General features: G+C 31.4%; 1 protein-coding gene across 5 annotated transcripts in view; it reads right to left on the bottom strand.

Annotated features, from left to right (window-relative positions):
* The window catches only part of tn (tripartite motif containing protein thin), a 70231-nt gene that overhangs the window by 18007 nt on the left and 28845 nt on the right, over positions 1 to 23379 (bottom strand). For 3 of the 5 annotated variants that reach the window (XR_014878535.1, XM_085194103.1, XM_085194106.1), the window contains exon 1: positions 2020 to 2178. The exons of 1 other annotated variant lie outside the window; for it this stretch is intronic. The gene's annotated coding sequence lies outside the window, so the exon portion shown is untranslated. Of the gene's footprint in view, positions 1 to 2019; positions 2248 to 23379 lie in introns of those variants that run through there. One more of the 5 variants, XM_085194105.1, reaches the window with a different exon arrangement.

Genomic DNA, 23379 nt, shown 5'->3' with positions numbered 1-23379 from the left:
GACTGAAATGTTTAATATTTTTATTTCCTCACTCTGGTTACAAAGCGCGGCGTTGAACTTCACCGCTGAACACACAATACCTCAAGAACGGAACGATTTGTGTGCGTATGTGTGGAATAGAAAACGAGCAATTTATTAGCAAAAGTTAAGATCCGTTATCAAAAGAATAGATGCTAAATCTTAAAGTTCACACAGACAAAGCTACTAGTTCCTGACCTACTAGTTCCTGAAATTTATGAAGTTCTCTTGATTTTTTAACATAAACAATTTTTAAACAATTAAGGCCACCGGAGATTTCAAATATTATTTAATTAGTAGATATACTAATCGCTTACAATTTTTACGCTCCAAATAAAATAAAGTAATAGTTTAAACAGCTTACTTGCTTTACATAGAACGACAGCGATATTTACATAAGAGTTCAAATAAATTGGTTACCCTCGAGACCACACTGTACGGAGTTGTATACATCAAATATTTAGTCTTAAAATGATATATTTATTGGTTGGGTCTGAGTTTTTTTAGTTACATTGATAAAAAAAGCACCAAGCTCTATCTCGAACATAGTCGTGTAGGCAGAGGAAACGTAGTGTTAAGACATTCCATCTATTCCGTTGCCATTTTCTACTCAATTTCTCAATCAATGGCTCAATGTGTAGATTGAATTAAATCGGTGGAGTGCTTAATTCTAAATACACGTATTGCTTGTGTGCCAATTAGTGAAAACCGCTCCAAAATCTGTAGCCTAGTTTGCAATATTTAAGCAAACATCGATGAGAAAGGACCTTTATTATATTATGTAAAGATAAAGAAGATCAGAAAAGAATAGACTATAAACAAAAACACTTTATCAAAGTAGCACTCAAAAGCATTCAGTTATTTTAATTCAATTCATAAACAAAAGAAAACATTCATCCGCTAAAAAGCTGGTTTCAGTACATGACGTATTAAAAACATGTATGAATAAACCATACGTCATACATCTCCAAGGTCGTCTACGATTTACATTTCCTTGCAATTTGTTCTGTGGAAAAGTTTTAAAGTACAATGAAAGTTTGAGCTTTGTATGTATTATGTATAGTATGAGGGGTAGTTGGTAATTCATTACATCTTACTTTTTTATATTGATTTTAATAAATTAATCAAAGTAAAATAGTAAGTAGTAAGCTTTTATTATGTTGATTTGACCGTGTCAATTAAAGTTAATTATTTTGCCAATGTATCGTTGAATGGAGAACACATGAAGGAGGTTGTACTATGAAAGAATGAAATAAGAACGGAGAAAAAAACTACTATAATATAGAATATAAATTATAATATATACAAATTCCTTAGTTATTTACAGAAGTAAGTTAATTTTAACGCTTCAATAATAACAACTATAATTCTATAAATATTTGAAACTAAAATGGCAGCTACGTAGTGAGTATGGTGTCTTACGTCACAGCTGTATTTACGTTACTTTATAATAAATCGGTTAAGCACACTTAAGCATAATTTAGCAGATTATTTGGGATTTAAAACAAAACTTTAGGTGTTTTTATTATATACGTTAGGTGTAAAATACCTTTTAGGTATAATTAATTATTACATCCTATAATTAAATAAAAAATTAATTAAATGATTTTTATGGTTTTTATGGACATTTATACGTATCTCGTATTTATTTTATTTAAATGTAGTTTTATTTGTACCTAAAATGTTATTGAAAATGTAAAAAATGTTAAAAAAATATTAATTTTAATTTGTCTTATGAGGATTATTTAGGGCAAAGGAGCTCAAAATAACCAAAGCTTATATACAGAATCTCGCGCCGTATAAAATGTGGGAAAATTCCAGAAGCAAACATTTTAAGAAGTGTTTATAAATAAAAAAATAAAAGAAAAATTTTAAAGTGGAAACCAAATAAACAAACAATAGGAAAAAATTCGCATGCTCTTGGACTATAATAAGGAACTTAAATATTGACTAAACCTGTAACTCAAAAAAAATAAGTGTTAGTAAAAAAAGCTTACTTACAATATTTAATGGCACATTAAGAAAAAAACTGGGGGTAAAATCCAAATCACAAGCGAAAATACACTATTAATTTACTTGTCATTGTGGTATACGGGTGTTTCAGACTAGATATATCACAGGCGGTCGGTTTCACGTTCTTAGCTAAACTGAAAGCAACTCGACACCGTCATGTTATTTTTGGTTGGTGCGCACGCGCAGCCGTCACGCTCGCTTTTGGACGGGAAAAGGTCATTGGACACGCGGTTGTTTTCAATACGCATTGTTCCCTTTCAATGTCGGTGAAATTTTCAGGAATTGGGTCGTTATGCATTTTTTTGGGAAAATTCTCAGTAAATTCATTAAGGTATGTTTTGGTACAATTTGCGAGATAGTCAAAGACATACCTAAGATAATCCAAATACATAATTTTTTTGGAAATTTAAAAATCTTAATTATTAATTAGATAGGTATAGATAGAGCTTAGACAATGTACCTTTCTTTTTTTGGGTAAAAGCTACCTTTATTTATAGAGAAAACAGTAATTCATGAAAAAAAGATAGGCAGAGAGAGCCTATTGTTAAGACACTCCGCTCTCCATTGTCAGCAGAATTCTGGCGGCATTGCATATTGAATGGCAGAACTCTATGAATCTATAAATTAATATAAAACATTTATTTTCCTCGAGTGGTTGCGTTTACAGTCGCACGCTTGTGCCACTGTGCTATGACCTCTAAGTGAAAAAATCTATCTGTACTTATAAATAAATAAGAGAAATGAAAGTATGGCATTGATTCGGCGGACAGGAGAAGTGTCTGTGTGGAGTGGAGTCAGGGTCAGAGAACATAAAGTTATCTCCTTTACCCTGCTGTATGACAAATACATGGTGAAAAGAAAGAAAAAGGATGTTCTAAAATAAAACACGTGGCATCCACGCTGATCAAAGACATTCATATATCTTGCCAGTACTGTCTATCACTGTTTATAAGTCATTGGCATTTATAGGAAAGGGCAGTTAGTATTATTTATAGATGGACCACGTAATAGTTTTTTATATACGCATGAGTGATGCGTAATTTAAATAACTAAATATAGAAAACAATAGTGTTGTTCCACTTTATCTTTTTTCTTTATTTATCTCTCTTTTATATTTAAATGTTCATCAATTTTTTTAGAGTTCTTGCATGTTGTGTAGTGAAACACCGAGATTTTTAAATTAATTCCTTAATGCAGGATAGAACTCACTAATCATCGTATATACTGTTGGATACTCGAGTAATCTCAAAAGCATAGCAATTATGTTTAATCAATTAATTTCATCAATATAATAAGAAAATATAGGCTAACAGTAAATTGCAAATTAAATTATTTTCATGTTCCCAACTGTGGTATACAAAGCGTGGCATTAAGTTTCACCAATCAACACGTAGTGTCCCGAAAGTAAGCTTAAAAACGGGAAACGTACACTACGTTATGTACTAAGCACTAAGTTTTCCCTGCGCACTGTGCTATGCCAGAAAAAAATAAAGTAAACAAATATAACATAATATTAGATCGCAAACAATAATAGGAAGTTGTATTTAATCAAATTAATGTAAGTACATTTAGATGCGTATAATGGCAGAAATAAGGAAATTATATTCAAAATTACTCCAATGGAAGGTATCACGGAAACAGTTCAAAACGATATATAAATTTCGCAACTAAGCTGCAAATATAACAATGACGTATAATCGTTTTCCACGAGTTCCATGAAGATTATATAGAAAAATAGACATGAAGAAGATATAGAGATATTACATAGAAAACTCTCCTGTCACTGGGAGACACCGCACAGACAAAATTACTGGACTTAGAAATTTGAAACTTAGCATATACATATGTTATGGAATGTATGGGAATTTTAGAAGATTTCTCAATATACTGTGTAAAAGGAAAAATATTTTCTTTTTTACATATAAGAGTAAAAACTATTTGGTAGGGTGGACAGAAAAAACTAGTATTGAAAAAGTTAGTTAGCCTTACTGTCTCATTCATTAACTTACATTCGGATGCAACTACTATAATGGTCTCAAAATTCACGTTTTAAAATTTCACAAATAAATTCAACTAAAAAGTCAATTTTTTCTGTTGCATTCCTTACACTCGTATATGAAGAACTGTTACAAATTTTTCGGTCTTTCTCAAAAGTTCTTCACATTCCACCTATTAAAAAAAAGACATAATAATAAGAACATACTTTAATTTCACAAGTCTCGACCCCCAAACCGTTTGGTGAATATTTCTCACACTTCGTTTGATTCACATTCACTTTGACGTCTGTTTATTTCCAAATTGAACTTGCTTGAGGTGCATAGTAGTGTAAATAAAAATGAGGTTTACCGAATTTGACTACTGTGTTTTTAAATGGTTTTATATATAGCTTGGCTTCTTGTGGGTCATATCTGGTAATTGAAATATTATTCCTTGTATACTAGCGACCCGAACATCCGATTTGAGTCTCGTCTTCTCGTTTGAACTACAGTTTAAGATATATTTTATTATTATTTTTAATTGCAAATCAAACATTTTAATATAAAATTTATCTTTATACTTTACGTGTATATGATAAATTTCATTATTACAGTAATTTCAAAAGAGAACGACGAAACTAAGATAAGAAAAGAATTTTGAAAATTTAAATGTCACTGCAACTAAGTTCACAGCTCTAAGAGTCGAGGGAAATAACTGGATTCCAATACGTATTCGTTCAGATGAATACTAAACAAAATTTCATTTTTAAACAACCATGTAAGAAAAATCTTTAAAAACAGTCTTAATTTCTACATTGTATATAGCTTTTGTTACTTTATAAATGAAGAATACTAATTAATAACTAAAACTATTATAATAACATGTATTTCTTAATTTATTAGCTGAGTGGGAATCGAACTAGCAAACGTCGTGTTTTAAGTCCATAATTATCTTATCCTACTATACTACATCGGTCTTACTATGAGAATTATAATATAAACAGTACGACTAGGCTTTAAAGCCTCTATATTAATGAATATAATTAATGCTTGTTGATTGAAATAACTATTTTATATACTCAGTGTGATTTGTGGAGAATCAAATATATTATTATTAAATTATTTACATTAATTATATAAAGATATATAGAATTCTGGTGGCATTGCGTATTGGGCGTAACTCAACGCCAACGCCGGTTCGGAATAAAATATTTGAATTTATCATATAAATAACTATTTTCAAGTTTACAGGAAATATATACAACTTAATAATACTTTCTTACCATCGAACGCCATTTGGGGTAGTCTTTTATCGCAAAATCGACCGATACCGGTAAAAGTACACCACACACTGACCGGCAAGGTCGACTGGTGACCATGGATAGCAATGGTGCAGACGCCAAGTCATCTATAAAATTTAGGCAATCTACCATGGCCATGGCCATTATGTTTTTTTATTAATTATAGTAATTTATTGTTAATTCCTTTTTCAAATATGTAATCAAAGGCAGTCGTGGGGTAGCGGCACAGCAAGTGACTGTAAATACGATGGTTGTGGTTTCGATTCCCACTCAAAGAAATTATTTATTTTCTCGCTTTGGTAACGAGATATTGATAAATCGCGATATTTATTTTCGTCATTCACTTAGCAATGTCTTGAAAATTGGGTGGTAAATGGAGAACAGAGTATCTGAGCACTAGGTTTTCTCTTCCTACCTTGCTATATGCGGGATTTAGAGGGGTTTAGTCTGTTAAACGTTCAGCACACGATAATCGATTCCCTCACTTTCAATAATAATCTCATGAAATAAAACAAAGCAATGAATACAAGAGGATGTTCAAAATAGAATTTTGTTGCTCACATTGCTTACAAATGAACAATTACCATTGAAGTCTTTCTTTGTTCTCATATGGAACGTTTCAATTTTATTCTTACACCTCAATTGTTGTAAAATTTATTCAGTTCAAAATTAGCATTTCATTTTGTTCGTATAGGAAAATGAGGAAAAAAGTTGTCATATTTATTTGATTTCCCTTACAAAAGAAAGATTTGATATTATTGAACTAATTGTATTATTATATATTTTTCAAAGAAATAAATTTAACGTTATTGTAATATGTAACTACTGGCAACTTAAACGCGGCTTCGCCCGCTTGAACTTTTTGGTATATTATAGATAAGTTATAGAAAATCTTTAGAAGAAAAGAAGCTACGAGTATATTATACTGTAAACTTTCATCTCAATCTGTTTAGTAGTTTTCGCATGAAAGTTAAGCAAACATCCATCTATCCATATAAACTTTTACATTTATAATATTCCTAGCACAAGTTTACAAAATTATTTTCTATTTTTACATGGTAACATAAGGTAACTGTTATAGATTGTTATCTTTAACATTTGCAGTACATCTCAGTTTGCTTAAACATTCTTATTGGAGAAACAAAGCGTAGCTTAATACATATAATGACTTAAAAGTGTTTGCCGATGTATACCCTAATTTACGGAAAAACCATAGTGACTGGAAAAATGTAGAAAACTGAAATTGAACGCACCTATAAATAGAACTCTTAGAAACTGTTCCGAACCACATTAAAGATTAAAAACCCAATCTTCTAAAATATTAAATGTAACCTTGCCACCTTTTTAGATACGCTTGTGAAAAGAACACGCGGGCTTGACGCCGCCCCGGTTGATTAAAAACGAAAATATAGACATTTGTTTGCCTTTCGTGAAGTTTTTAATCTAATAACTTCAAATTATAAAGCCGTAAGATGTTTATTTATTTGCACTTTATATTTTCGATTTTATAATTTAACTTAGAACAGAATTATTAAAAGTGTTGAATAGAGACATATTTAACCCATATAGACCCGCCGTGCCCAACTGGGTACGCCTACAATAGTACCCTTGTTTTTTTTATATTTTTATTTTTATGCAGTCTATGTCTAGAATTGTAAAGATAAGTAGCATATCCTTATGTTGTAGCCGTAAAATCCAACTAAAAATTTTTTACAATCGTTCATTTCGTGCCTTTTGTAAAGCTGTTTTACGAAATCTGTGAAGGCAAAACGTAAGTATATTTATTTTTAAATTTTTCTTCTAAATACATTTGTTTTGGTACAAAATATACTTAAGTACTTAGTATTCTATGTAATATAATTACATTTGATTAGAAAAGAAGAGTCGTAATAGGACAAATTCAACTTTTACGATGCTGTCCCCAATTGGGGCCAATGGGCACATCAGAGGTAAATTTTTATGTTTTTATATGCATGTCCATCCAAAGTTCATAATGACTCTTAGGATATTTAGCGGTTATATGTAGCGGCAATGAATATAAGGATCTTCAAGAAGCAATCGCAGTTGTAATTATTGAAGAAAAAGACTTCGAAGAGGTATATTTAGTTGCGCTGCCTCTAAAACCAGGTGTGGTAATCGACGAAGAAGATGTAGATATACAAAGCACTGCTAATCTGCCTGCTTACTAAAAGAAGCATTTATCAACCTTTTGCTAAGAGACGTAGAGGAACCGTAATATTGAGCAACTCCGTTGGTGTAAAAGTGATCTTACTACGACTAATATACAAGATCGTCTTGAGAAATTTAAGAATTGTTAAAAGATGAAACTCAGCAGTAAAGGATATGAAAAGAAAAACCGAGCCGATTTTGATTACTGCTTTTACCAAGTTAACTAAATTTTATTAGTGCGAAGGTTTTACAGTGTGGTATGGGAGGGGTTGATCAGGCTGATCAATCTTTTTACCTATATAGCAATGCTGTACGTGGCAATAAATGGTGGTAGGTTTTATCCACACATACATAGGATCTTGCTGTTGCAAATTCGAGGCACCTGCACTTGCTAACTAATATAAACAGGATAGATTAGCTTGATTTTTTCGTCACATCGCTCGTCACGATTTAAGAGACGAAAACATCAACGTATTTATGCGACCAGCAGCTTCTGCAGTACCAAGTCTGAAGCACCACGGGGTAGACCACTACTCCCAAAAATTTTGCTAGCAACTGAGACGTGCAATGTGCGATAAAAAAACGTGTTTATAGTGTAAAAAGTGTTATAAAACATTTCGTGTCGCAAAAATAGTTTCGAAAATTTAGATACTACATGTGCCCATTGGCCCCATTTAAGGACGGCATTTTTTTATATTTAAATAAAAAAAAACTTTTTTTTTTTTACGTTTTTTATTTTTTTACATCGATATCTATCAATGATTACCTAAAAAACCTTTTATTTACTGCTAGTTTGGCTATGGGTCTAAATGGGTTAAATTAGAAAAAATATCAAAATTAAATGTCTGAAGACTGGGTTCCCAGGTTCCCCCTACCTACCCAGCTATACGAGGGATACAGCATTCATCACCCAGACATTGTCTACGCCACAAGGCCTCATAATCTATATATATAAAAGGACTTGTCCTCACTGACTGAGGTAAGACGCACGCACAGCCGTAACCGCTGTGCGTAGAAACGTGGAATTTGGGCAGATGTTTACTTTCGTAATCTGGACATCCACAAAGAAGGCATTTTGAAAAATTTTTACCCTAATTTTTTTACCCTAATTTAATTTAATTTGAAATTTAGGTTTTTTAAAGTATTTAATTGAATACGTGTTTCATAGTTTTCTAGAATTCTCCCCCTAAGGGTGCAAATAAGGGGTTGAAAGTTTGTATGGAAAAATCATTAAATCACCACCGATTTTTATAAAATTTGAAATTTAGACTCTTAAAAATATTTCATTAAACACATGTTTCGTGGTTTTTTGGAATTCACCCCTAAATACGCAAGCGAAGCTGCGCGTGTCCGCTAGTAATATAATAAAGTAACTAACTAAAAATAATCCATCTCTATTCTAACCACGGCAAGACGCTGACATAATTTAATTTTCAGCTGACATGAGACGAGCTTAATCAATTCCCATGTTTTAATATAAAATGTATTACCAGATTGAAACTTCGTTCTTTTGTAAGTCACTTTGTTTCAAAACCGCCAAATATATGGTAATTATCGAACAAAGCGTGAGTAACGAGCTATGAATATAATGGAAGGAAGTTGGAATTGTAACATTATGTTGTATATGAGAGTGTTACTTTATTTGATTTATTAAGAAAAAAATATTATTTAAGGCTTTGGTCGCTTAGTGGTACTGACTGACTGTAATCGCGATGGTTGTGGTTTCGATTTTCACTTGAAGGAATGAATTATTTTCATTTTAACACTAAAACACATTGTTTAGTTCTACTACCTAACAAGCCGTATCTTGAATTTGATTACAAAGCGGAGAACGGTTGGTCTTTATACTATTTCTCCTCTGCCTACCCAATTCAAAAATCATATTATTGTAGTTTTAATTAATTAAAAAAAAAAAACCTTAAATTAGGTAAAAAAACAATATCGGACTATATATGTAAAGGAAAATATCGAAAATTGTATTTATATATATTAGCCTTACTTTCCTTTAGCCACTCTGATAAAATTAACTCCCAAAGTGTGCCAGAAAAACAAATTATAAAGTACAATATATTTTCAAAATAAATATTTTATATTACTTTTTCAACTTCCTTTGTCCTTTTAAACACCAATAAATTATAATTGCCAGTGATATAGCGTTTGGTGATATTTATATGAAATCTTGAGTATGCAAATTGGCTGTTTGCCGAGCACCAAGTATTCTTGCGTGTGACATTTCTTTATTTTGGTCGAGTCGAGTTCGTATTGACAAAGAAATCGTGAAAACAAGTCATTGAATTAATGTACGGGATAGGAAGGGAGGAAAGGGAGCAGAAACTTTTTTCAGCTTCACGATTTTAAAGTAAGCCTAGCAATATAGGTATTTTTATAACCTGTCGCCGTCTATTCCGTCTGTAGGCCTCCCTTATCGAGCACCAACTATCCTAGTCTCGGGCCTCGGGCTCCATCCACTGCCAGTTTCCTTCTTTAAGTCCTCTGTTCGTCATTCTGCAAGGCCTACACTATACTACACTTGCCTAAATGCGGTATCCACTATTACACGATGTGGCTCTATCGACCATCTGATGATGTATATCTGGAGACATGGCTGGCCCAGTTTTGCATAAGTTTGCTGATTTTACCTGCAGCGGTGACTTTGAATCTCTGGCGGACCACTTCATTGCGAATTCTATATGATAGAGAAGCTTCCAGTATTGAGTGACAGATTTCGGTTCCATAAGTCATGATTCTTTTTGTCTTCTACTGTGGGACAGATGATTTAAAAATATAAGAAAGCTTCGTAAGCAGCTATAGCAGGATAAGAAGAGAGAATTTATTGTTAAGACACTTGTTTGAGACATTGAGTTGTAAATGCCAGAACTCAACGCCATGGCAATAATATATATCGTCTCTTCCACAAGTATCGAACTTACGACCAGCCTATTATTCATATTATTCTATAAAAAGTAAAACAAATTTTTAGTTTCAATATACTTTTGTTTATATTCTAGAATCATTTTTATTTAAAACTCTTGAAGTATTCAAGCCACGTTCTTGCAAATGTAAATTTGTACCGTCTTATATAGAAAAATATTGTATAGAAATATACTCTGGAGGATAATTCAGAAATTCTCGCCTTACAACGATCTCTAGTACAGTGTCTTTAATATTTGCGGTTCATATTTCCTTTACTGGATCTATTTGTGATACGCTTCTGTTTTCTAATTTTTCGATCATTTCAAATCGCATCCGAGAACAAAATGAACAGAAAATGTTTTTGTAGTTTCCGCATATAGTACGATTTGTACAGACAACCTAGTATTAATAGTCTTCTTCTCACTTCCAGATTAAATTCTTTGGGTGTTGAAAGGCGGCGACTAAAATAATTCAATACCGCCTATCGCCTAACCACTTTGACTCTATGTCTGTACTCCAAAACGCCTCACAAAAAATAATATTACCGGTTTATTGCTAAAACGAAGATTTTGCTATTACTAACCAGACCGTAAAAATGATTTATAATATAAAAATTCAAGTGAAATATGAATCACTTTCATTAATTCATTTTTTTGGATATTTTTTTTTCTTAACACAATGTTTCTCTTGTAGCAGTGAGGTAGAGACCATATTTTAGTGTTAAGACACTCCGTTATTTGCTTAATATTTTCATTTCCTCGTTCTGGTAAGAAACCATCAACAGCGTTATGTTAAATTCCACCACTCAACACATAATGTCTCGAAAATTCGGCGAAAATGGGCCAAGGAGTGTCTTAACACTAGATTTCTTTTGCCTTACCATACCGTGCGTGGGATATACTAATAGAAACTAATGTGACCACTAAACATAGTCATTATCTATATATATAAAAGGACTTGTCCTCACTGACTGAGGTAAGACGCACGCACAGCCGTAACCGCTGTGCGTAGAAACGTTAAATTTGGACAAAAGTTTACTTTCGTATTCTGGACATCCACTTAGAAGAGATTTTGAAAAATTTTAACCCTAAAGGGGTGAAATAGGGATTCAAAGTTTGTATGGAAAAAAATTTAAATCGGCACCGATTTTTATAAAATTTGAAATTTAGATTTTTAAAAGTATTTAATTCAACACGTGTTTCATAGTTTTCTAGAATTCTCTCCCTAAGGGTGCAAATAACGGGTTGAAAGTTTGTATAGGTTTTTTTTAAATCGTCACCAATTTTTATAAAATTTGAAATTCAGACTCTTAAACGTATATAATTAAACACATGTTTTATGGTTTTCTAGAATTCACCCCCTAAAGGTGCAAATAAGGGGTTGAAAGTTTGTATGGGAAAATTCTTAAATCGCCACCGATTTTTATAAAATTTTATATTTAGACTCTTAAAGATATTTAATTGAACATATGTTTCATGGTTTTCTAGAATTCACCCCCTAAGGGTGTAAATAAGGGGTTGAAAGTTTGTATGGAAAAATCTTTAAATCGCCACCGATTTTTATAAAATTTGAAATTTAGACTCTTAAAAATATATCATTGAACACATGTTTCATGGGTTATTAGAATTCACCCTTAAATACGCAAGCGAAGCTGCGCGCGTCCGCTAGTCTAATATATTACTATTTTTATATAAAAAAATCACTCTATGAATTGAAGGCCTATTATTTTAGAAACGTGTTAATAAGTCCTGATAACATAACTCACGTCGCTAAGTACAATTAGAACATTTAAATTTCATAAATTGCCAAACCGTAGTCGTTTAGATTATGTACAAAGTACACCCACCTACCCTACTATATGAGGGATATAGCTTTATGCGTTTAAAGATACCTATTATTACTAAATTTGGGGAATCAATGAAGATACAGAACTCTGAAATTTATATATATATATATTTAAAATACCATATTAAATTGAAGCTCAGAATGTGAAGTTTTTTTTAGTTTCCCGTTATCCTGTACATCCCAGGATAAGCAGAGAGAACCTGGTGTTAAGACATTCGCCATTAAGACAGTTCCCTTCACCAGCTCATTATTATTGCAAAGTGATCTTCTAAAAACCAATTTTTTATGAGCTTAACCACCAAATTTTAGGACAAAACCGGGATCCCAACACTAGTTCTTAAAATAGTTAAAAAAATTATAATATATAGTTATGTTCGTAAGCTTTCCGACAATTGCAATATGTGTCAATTTTATTTACAGCTAGCCTTGGCCGAAATATGTAGACTGTTTACATATAAACAGAAATAGCTGGTCTTCATACGATCATAATTTGAATACTTACTTCGTGACATTAGAAATGATAATGAAATGTTATTGAGGACTATTTTTTAATATCTATTCCTCTTTGCCCCGCATATTCGGCTTAGACAGAGGGAACCTAATTCTAATGGGAACCTAATTGGGGATAGGAATCCCTACGCACCGTGAAATTTTGAAGACAGTGTTGAGTGGCGAAACTCAACAGGCGCAGTTACTTGAAACGAATACATACCTGTAACAAATAATTATTATTCATTACTTAAGATAAATAACACTGTTAATCGAGATTCAACCTAAAAACAACTTATTAAAAACAATTTGTCAAGTGGGAGTTGGACTCGCCCACCAAGAGTTCCGTACCAATTTCATGATTGTATGTCAAGGAAAACATATGATTTATAAAATGTCACTTGTCACGGCAACAAAGTGATTCAAGGCTTTCCTGTATTCTTTTACGGTACGGAACTCTAAAAAAATATTATTTAAAATAATAAAAAAACTATTTAAGAAAATTCTATCTGATGTGGGGAGCGAAAGTGTATAGTGTCTGAATATTAGGTTCCCAGGTTCCCTCTGCCTAACGTTAGACAGCGTTATTAACACTTCTTTACATTTATGCCTTGAAAAGCACAAAATTTTGTGTTAAACTGGTGGAAAATACGTAAATATTATTCTTACTCACAAATAGCTTAACTAACTAAAATATCAAGAGCTGTCTTTAACGAGACATAAAAGTTGAAGTACTTGAACGATGTAGCTTTGAAACTTAAACAACTCTAACTGTAGGATAAATCATACAAAACTAGAAAGTAATTTTCTTGCATATTTAGTTTATAACGAGATTTTAAATCAAGTTGCAAACGAAAACTGACTGTGTATAAATAAATATGTAAATATAAAAATATAAAATATGTATTTGAATAGAAATTTTGTTTTATTTCTCTTTTATTAGTGTTTGGAGAGTTCGAAAATCTATTCTTTCCATACATTATATAAGTGTTTCACATGGCAATCTAGTTCTGAGACACTCTGACAGACAGAATCTGGTACCCTAACTCCTACCTTTTCAGTCGGATTCAGTGAGCGAACTCACCGAGGCACTTGTTTCATTACCAGAGCAAGAGAATGAAAATAATCAATTTCACAAAACAATATATGACGCCACGAAGAACTGAAGAAATTGCATTTATTTTATATTTTAGAAGTATTTTGTACTAGCTAAAGAAAAACTATTATAAATACCTAGTAACTTCTGGCAGTTATTTGCATTTTACGATTGTTAAATTACATATATTTCGATATAAAATATAAAATTGTTCTACAAGAAAACTATTTTATACTGTGATTTTATTAATCAAAAATTTAAGTAATTTCCATATTATGATACAGTGATATTTTTATTTATTTTTACGTATAACGACGACAGCCAACTGATATGAAAATAAGAACTGTCTTTCCAAGCTCTTATTTTCATATATATTGTACTCGCAAGTGAAAAAAAAAAGCTTTTCTGTTGAATTTTGTAACATTGCGTATTAAGTAACTAAAACTGGGAAATTAATATAACTCATTCGTTCATTAATTTCACCCATAAGCAGAGAAAGAACTCACAATCAACGTGTTTGCTGTCAGACGCTACTCCACGACGTAATGATGGCCTCGAGTTCATATATAAACTAAAATAAAACTTTTAAATAGTTATAAAATATAAACTTATAATGTACCTATATAGTATATCCTAGAAGCTCTAAGTAATTTAAAAGGAATAAACTACTGCATTTCTGTTGCCATACATTTGTAGAGAACATAAAACATTAACTGTATAAGTTTATACAAAATCGTAAACTATGCACTTTATGATGATATAAAACAATAATTTAAAATTCAATGACTTCAAGACGCCATCGATGCGCAGTAAGGTCTTACTGCAGTTCGGAGGAAATTAGTAACTGGTACGATTCCGATTTTGTAAATTGTATTTAGGTAAAAAATAAAAAGGGGAAAAATATATTATTCATCTATATAAGCTATATGCTATATAACATCACGTTTAAGGATAAGTTAAGTTAAGTAAGTAAGCTTTGAAACTTAACGCCGCGCAAGCCTTACATCTAACTGGTTTATTTTAATTATAAAACATTTTTTTTTTAACTATTCAGAGCTTTTTTTTACAAAACAATGAAGCAAGAAGCCAAAAGCTGTAGCAATAATAAGTTAAAATAATTACGCGGCCTCACACAAAACGAAAGGCTACGCAAAATAAGAAAGTGTAAGCTTGCGACAAAACTGTCTATTTTTTTATGAAAGAAAATTTCTTTTCAAATTCACATAATTATTATCTAAAACCTTTTTATTGTATAGATACATACAACTACATATACCTACTACAAATGATAGATTAAAAATAAAACAAAAAGACAATGCTGCTACGAAATCGAATCGACGAATGCTACAAAACAACGAAATACAATCAATTGTAAATTAAAAATTATAATATTTTAAAGAAAATAAATAGAACGGAGTGTTTTAATTCTCTCTTTTCACTCTACCAACGCTTACAGCCGAAAAAAGTCACAAAGTATACGCCATCCATACTTACTCGTATATGTATAGCATTATTGTACAGAGGATCACGCTTAAAGCCAGTTACACGCGTCATTTACTCTGGAAATTTTGGCTGAATTATATTGTTTGCTTAAGATTTTATCCGATGTGTTTAAACGCTTAAAATATTACCATAATTATTATGTAATGGTATGGCTTTTGTTTTCGTTTTGTCGAGTATAATTATTCTTTTTTAAAGTTAATTTTTGGTTTTAAATGGTTTTTTTTTGTTACTTTTTGGAATATAGAGTTCGAGGAAAGCTAGTGAAGGGTTTCTCTGCTTTCTTCTAGAATAAATTCTTACTATTTATTATTTCTAATAGCTAATAGCTTTTCTTGTGACATTGAGTTCAGCCACTCAACATGCAATTCTTCCAAAATTCGGCGCAAAAAGGGAAAATATAGTGTCTTAACTCTAGGTTCCCTCTGCCTACCCTGCTGTATGCGGGATATAACGCGATGGCAAAAAATATTATAACACACATCTACAAAATAATATTATTTCTTTCATACAAACATTCATTTAACCTATCTGCCTCCCATATCCAACTTAACCGACCGTAGCGTGAAGTGTCATTAAACACGAGATTCCCTCCGCCAAAGGAAGCGTTAGGATATGAATCCTCCACATATTAAATTTAGTATCTTCATATGTAACATTTTATTACAATTTCAATTTTCCACTTTAATATGCTTCTATAAATTTAGTTTGAATTCGAATCGTAAATTTGGTTTTTTACTGAAAACTATTAAGTAAGCTTAGTATCTATTAATTTAATTCATAAATATTACTTTATAGATTTTATATTTTTGCGGGTTGTCACGCTAAACAAATATTTGTATAATTTGGGGTATAAAATTTTTATTCTAATTTTTATTTACTTCGCTTCCGTGATCAAATAAAAAACTTTAAATATGACTCGTGACAGATTTTAAGTCATACGAACGGATTCTAATATTAAATGTAAAAGTTTTTGAGGATGAATCTTTGTTCCAATTTCATACAAAAACTACTGAACAGATTTAGATTAAACTTTACATAAATATTACTTATACATCAGAATAATACAAAGGTTACAATTTACATTTTAAATATTTTGTAGAATTTGGCTATTATATAACAATGATGAGAAGAGAAGCCACGTTTAGGTTGCTAGTATTTAACAAATAGTATTTCCTCTTGCCAAATAATCTTTCTTAGCAGCAGTATTTGGATAGCAGTTATTTGTAAAAATCTCTCTATATGGATAAATTTCTATATGGATGTTCTGCATCGGAGTGTTTTAACACTAGGTTCCTTCTGCCACCCTGATGTGTGCGAGATACAGCGTAATGCTATAAAATGTTTCTAGCTTATTTAGTTTTATAGTGTATCACGCACGGCGCTTTGCCTTGTTACATACATACCAAATAAATATAATAATTTCTCCCGAGTGGGAACCTAACGCACAACCGTCGTGCTGTATAGTTAGATGCTGTACACTCTGCTGTACGGCCGTCACGGCAGCCTTCATTATATTGAAAAACATAGCTTATAAGATATTCCAAAATTATAAAACGTAAATTTGCGAGCAACTCCTCCGTAAAGCTACTAAGAAGCTGTCAAATAAATTTGCAAAATATCCACAGCTTAAATATCTGAGTTACAAAATTCTGGGCTATAATTAATTACATGTCGCAATATCATTTTCCTCAACTTAATTACTTTACAAATATCGTGGAGCTTCCGCTTGAGCTTGAGATTCAATGAAAATATAATCACAATTTTTTTTTTCTTCAAAATATTTGAGATTTCAGTATACAAGAGAAATTAGTGGAGAACATAATTATATCCATGGTGAGCGGAGTGTCTTAACACGAGGTTACTAGTTTTCCTCTGTCTCCCCTGCCGTGTAGGATGGAGCAGAAAAAAGACATCTTCTGAGTGTAAATACGACTTGACCTCCACTCTAGATAATTAATGTATTAAAATTAATTTTATTTCCGCTATTATCGATAAAGTGCAGCGTTTAGTTTCATCACTTAACACGTAAGGCCATGAAAATTCGAAATAGCGGAAAGTAGTAAATGTAGTGTCTTACGAGTAACTCCAGATTCCCTCTACTTGCCCTGCAATGCGCAAGAAATTGTGATACGCGTTAAGCCATAACCCTCTTTTTGAGCTTCATCGCTGTCGAGTAATAAAAAAAAGTATTTAAAACCCATTTAATATACAAAAAATAATAAATAAATAATTAATTAAAAGTAGTAAATAATTAACGTTTCATCAAAATTGTTTAAAATATTCACATTAAATTTAATTTTTTATTCAAAAGTCTAAAAGATATTATCATTATTTTAACCAAAACGTGAATTTAATGCAAAATTTTAACGAGCTTGGCTGAATTGTTAAGAGAGACCGCAAGAACCGCAAACTTTTGAACGATATTCCTTTAAACGCAATGAAATGAAACTATTGAAATATTAATACAAACGTCACGCTGAAAATCAAAATTTATTCTATAGATTTAAAATATTTAAAATGCTTTTCCATGTTAATAAAGAAAAATATTAACATGGAAAAGCATTTTAAATATTTTTTTAAAGTTTTCAAGAGGTGCGGGTTCAAGTTCCGCAACGTACATATTTGAACATTTTCTAAAAAATGCTCTTTGGGCCTCTAAGCCTCGAGCCTAAAAAATGCTCTGTAAGATAATTCTATATGAGATACAGTGTGAAAAAATAAGTGAACGTACTATTTTCTTTACAAGATAAAAAAAACAAATTTTCTTATGAGAAAATAACGTCTAAGAAATTATAAGTTCCAAAGGACGCGCAATACGAGTACATACGTTCGTTGACGTTTTAAGAAGTAATAATATTGCAATATGAAAAGTTATTTTCAGTGAATGACCTCTTAAGGTGATTGCAAGTATAATTCTCATTTGTATTCATAATAATGATATTTCTGTCTTTATTATTGTTTCGCTTAATGTCTTCTTTTTGACATTAAAATAACTTGAAATATAATAAATATTTATTACTCTCGTCTTCATCAGCAACTGTCTATAGACATGAAGGTAGTGTGTTTGATTCTCGTTCGGGATAATGATTTAATTTCATTTATCCGCTCTGATAATAACACGAAAGGAAAGAAAACTGTAAGCGTAATTATTATGGATTTGATTCGATGAAATTAATGATTTTCATTTCCTAATTTTACAAAGTCAATGCTCTCGCATTGAATTTTGCCACTAGACAAAAACGGGGAAAACAGAGTGTCTTAACATTAGGTCCTCTACTATCCTAATTTACCATAAATTGGAAGGCAGAATAAAATTTTCAATAAAACAAGTAAAACCAATTTAACTTTTAAATTTCACATGAGCATGTTTGTTAAAGCAGCCAAATTTCATCCTGCGATGCGTAAAGTAAAAAGGTAAGAAAATAAATAAAAGGAATGTGATGGTGTAATCTAATTTGATTTAACCGAATTCTGCGGGTAAGGATAGACTAATGGAAACATGGTCAAAGGTTTAATATATTATGTGGAGAAAGTAAAAACAAGCCTTGTAAATTTCATTACGCAAATTGGTAAATTTCTTCAGATTTTATTGTTTTCTTTTTGTTTGTGGTTCGTATTTTTTTGTTATATATAAATATTTTGATGTAATTTTTCCTTATATTCATTGAATATATTGGATTAGTCTATATATAGTAGTTTCTTTTAAGCATACACAGGCCACAACATTATTCGCCTATGCTGCTTCAACGTCATAGTTAATTAGTTAATAATTCTGTCGCTTTGCTGTTAAATATAATGTATTTTTGACAGGTTGGACATTCATCACACGTATCATTTAGTTTGTGGAAATTGGTTTAAGCTTTTCGATTATAAGAACTGGAAAAGTCTATACTAATTTTTATTCCTAAATAAAAATTAGTATCGACTTAGCTTTATCGTAAACTTAGATAAAGTCAAAGTGTTTATTTGGATGAACAAGCTAACCTTAGGAACTGCTGGTTCGATTTAAAAGAGTTACTTAGCCAGTTTGTTGAGGAAGGCTTGGTAATCATATTAACTTACTGCCCCTTCAGTTAGAGTTATCTTAGGCATTCGGAACTCGTAGTTATTTCCATTTGACTATGAGAGTGAAACCGCACGTGAAATCTAGTATAGAATATTTGACTAATATCATTCGTATGGAATTTCAATATCTTGAGGAGGAAGGATGAAGGAAAGTGCCTAGCAACAGTATTTATTAGAGCATGTTAAATGATTAAGGGAATGAGAACTCAGACCTCAGCTCGTGTCCCTAAATATTTGGTTAGCCATACATACCCTCGTACGTGTCGTCTTTGCAAAACAAAATTAGAATTCTATAATTTATTGGCTATTTTAATTAAAATATCATTGGTTGAATATCATTGAAATATATTTAACGTTTTTATCAAAAAATTGATATCTTTTTGTGATTTTATATGATTTAACTTGAGGCAGTTGTGACCCAATGGGACACCATCTGACGATAAACGTGATTGTTAACTCGAATCCCAATCCAAAGCAATTGTTATATTTAAATTATCTTCACTTCCCCGCCCTGGAACACAAAGCGTGGTGATGAGAACCATTGATCAACACGCTATTCTCTCCAAAATTTGGCAGGAATTGGAGAATAGATTCTCTTGACACCAGGTTCCCTCTGCCTCTGCCTATTCGAATGTCTCTGTTAAATTTGATTTGTTAAGAAATTAATTGTATCATTCGCAGTTGAAAATTTAGCATCTTACCTTACAAGAATTCCTTGAAACAAATAGACCAAAATTACAATTGTGGAAAGCGAACATGTCTAAACAAAACTAAAGCAAATTTAATAAAAATTCTTCTTCAGGACCTTGTTTTAAAGAACTTTTGCCATTTATTGCCCAGTGTTCTACTTTAAACTGGCGGTTTAAACGTTCAGACCTGCTTTTATAGCTGCGATACGATACGCCTTACTGAAATTTTATATATTCTTTAAAGATGACTGTATAAGTATTTTAATGATATATATTAAATTAATATGTACACTATTTTCTCTATTAAATGTATGATAGGAATCAAACTAGATTCGGAAATCAAATTTTTTACAGATACTAGTAGTATATATTGTTAAGTAAATATCACTAAATTAATTATATCTTAAAAAGTAATATAACAAACTGAAGATATTTTTATTGATATAAAATTTTGATATACCGACACCGATTGAAACAGTGAAATCGATGGCCCCTAGGTAATATTTCGAAAGCGAAAACTCGGAATGTTTTTACCGCCCTTTTAAAACAAACAATATTTAAGATTGTATCTAAAGCGTGCTTATCCTTAAAAAATATTTTAAGGTAAGCACAATGGTTATGGGTTCGATTCCCGTCCCGATTCAATGTCCCGAAAATGACCACGAAGTTCCATTCCATTTTAGTCAACACAAATCAATTCTATTTCAGTGGCACCGTATCGTAAATTCGAAATGTCACTGGAATGCAATCAAAGCCCAGGTTTTAAAGTCTTTATAGGTAGGCGATAAAACGTGGTGATAAAACGCTTCATCATTTTTCTTGGTCCTTAAAAAGATATATAATTTAAAGACGTTCTCTTTATAATAGACTAGCGACCCTATTGCGGCTTCGCCCGCTTTCACTACTGGATTATTCATATAATGTATGTTTGCAAAGCACTTAAGATAATGTGAAAATTAATTAAACCCTAATGCAACCCGCATTTTCGTAGTTTCAATAAGGATTTTCCAATTGTTTTACACAGCAAGGATTTTTAGTAGGTACCGTAATTTTATATCTGTGATACTAATCTTTTCAAGTACTTATTAAAATATATTTAAATTACTATTTTTAGATAGTTAAATAACATTAAATAATACATTCAACTCGAATTATCCAATACGTGCAATCGCATCTAAATCTTCGTTGCTATAAAAGCAGGCGGGTTTTTTTTTTCGAGCTTGTGGTTAACGCTGAAGAGGGTATTCTGTCCCTGATGAAAAGCAAGCACTACGTGGCTGCCTGTGACGAAAATTAAATAGAATGCATCGGCCGGGAATTGAACCCGGGCTGCCCGCGTGGCAGGCGAGCATTCTACCACTGAACCACCGATGCGTGTAAGGCAGGCGGGCGCGGCGGACTCGCTTGTATAAGCATAACGTCGCGAGGCGCGTTTCGCAGCAAGGATTTTTTGATATTGTAACAACTTCTAAAGTACTTATTAAAATGAAAAACAGAAAACCAACGTAACTAATATACTTATTTATATGCTGAGAGTAAGGGATAAGTGAAACTTGACTCGATACAGTTGATGTGTGAACGGCGTGATGTGTCAATAATTAAATGCGTTTTTCTCTAAAACTATTCGCAATTTCGAAATAGTTTAATAAGCAAATTTTATCTTCGTTTAACGTAGAAATTTAATAAAGTATTTTAAAGGATAAGGATTAATACCATTATGGAGAAATATCCCTCACAATAAAAAATATATTGAAATTACTATTTTTAGACAGAAATATGATCACTACACGTTATTCTTAAAAGTTACGAATATGCCATCGCTGAATTTTTTGTAGATCTTATTAAGAGGAACAATACTCCAGTACATTTTTTTCATGTAGTACTTACCATTAAAGCAGCGCATGCGCGAAAGTGTCTCAGCGGGTAGAACTTTGTACACATTTATCGTATTTATGTTAATTTACATAAAAATTTACAAATAATAAACTATATATAAACCTTCCCTGAGAAATACCCGACCTAATGGTGAAAACCGCATCCAAATCCGTTGGGTGGTTTAGAAGAAGAAGAGTTAGAAAGTTCAGACAGACACAAAAAGCGACTTTGTTTTATAAGATATAGGATATATTAAAAACATTAAGTGATTTTGTTGTAATACTGGCGATATACCCTTGGTTTTTTTAGATTTTTTTTTATTTATTTGCATCCGGTTGCATTTCGTTCGACTGATCTATAGGTACCCTCATGCATGTTCATTTTAATGAAATAATATTTCACGTATTCATGTTTTTTTATACTGTCAAATAAACCTAATGTTTTACGAAAAAATATTTTTTAACAGATTTTTTATACAAAAATTCACTTCGTTCGTTCAATTCAATAACAGAAAGTGTATAAATAAAACGGCTCTTAAGAATTTCATTTAGAAAAACGATTTTCCTTGTATAGGCTTAGGAGTCGAATCCCTTTTCTAGGAGAGAACAAATGGCTCGTTACTTCAAGACTTCGTGATAAGATAGCGTTTATCTTTCAATGTTCTATATATGAGTAAACGTAAATTATTGTAACTGTTTTACTTGCTCTGAATATTAGAAATCTATCGATTTGTCTTCAGAAATATTAGAGAAACAGGACATTTTTTTTAAAAATTGTCTAAAAAAAAGTACTTGCCATATTTCAATTTAAACAGTTTTTCAATTGTTACTAGAGTAATTTTAATTAATTATTGTTAAATAAAATTCAGAAGTCAGAAGATATATAAGACAACACAAGTTTCTATACATTTTTTTGATATTTATAATGCAGAAATTCGACATGTAGGTGCCTTGGGTAATGTAGGAGAGCATTACAAGAAGATTTCCCGAGACTTATTTTAATTTTTTAGCTTCACTCCGTACTTCGCTTTTCACTCGCCACTCGATTTTACATAAAAAAAACTGAAAACTCTTTAGTAATTATAAGTTATAAGATTTACTATTACAATTCTATTATTACAATTTGGAACTTATAACATTTAAATATGGCTCTATCTAAGGGCCTATCTACAATTTCAACATAATGGTCTCAAATAAACATTACTATCCAATTAAAAGCTTCTAAAGCTATTTCGAGCGCTCACAGTTTAAATGCAAATGTGAGCTTACTGTAGGATCTAAGATATGAACTTTTTAAGACATAAAGTTCTTTCAGATTCGGCTATGGCCTAAGAAAGTATCACTAAATGGAAATTTCAAAGTAAATGTAATTGAGTTTCGCCACTAAAATATTGTAATGGCCCGAAAAGTCAACTGAAAGTGGGAAAT

The sequence above is a fragment of the Heliconius melpomene genome, chromosome 12, assembly GCF_056956725.1.
Source record: "Heliconius melpomene rosina isolate 202511_hmr_F chromosome 12, ASM5695672v1, whole genome shotgun sequence".
Lineage (NCBI taxonomy): Eukaryota > Metazoa > Arthropoda > Insecta > Lepidoptera > Nymphalidae > Heliconius > Heliconius melpomene.
Note: the sequence above shows the minus strand (reverse complement) of the source record. Positions and strands in the feature narration are given on the sequence as shown.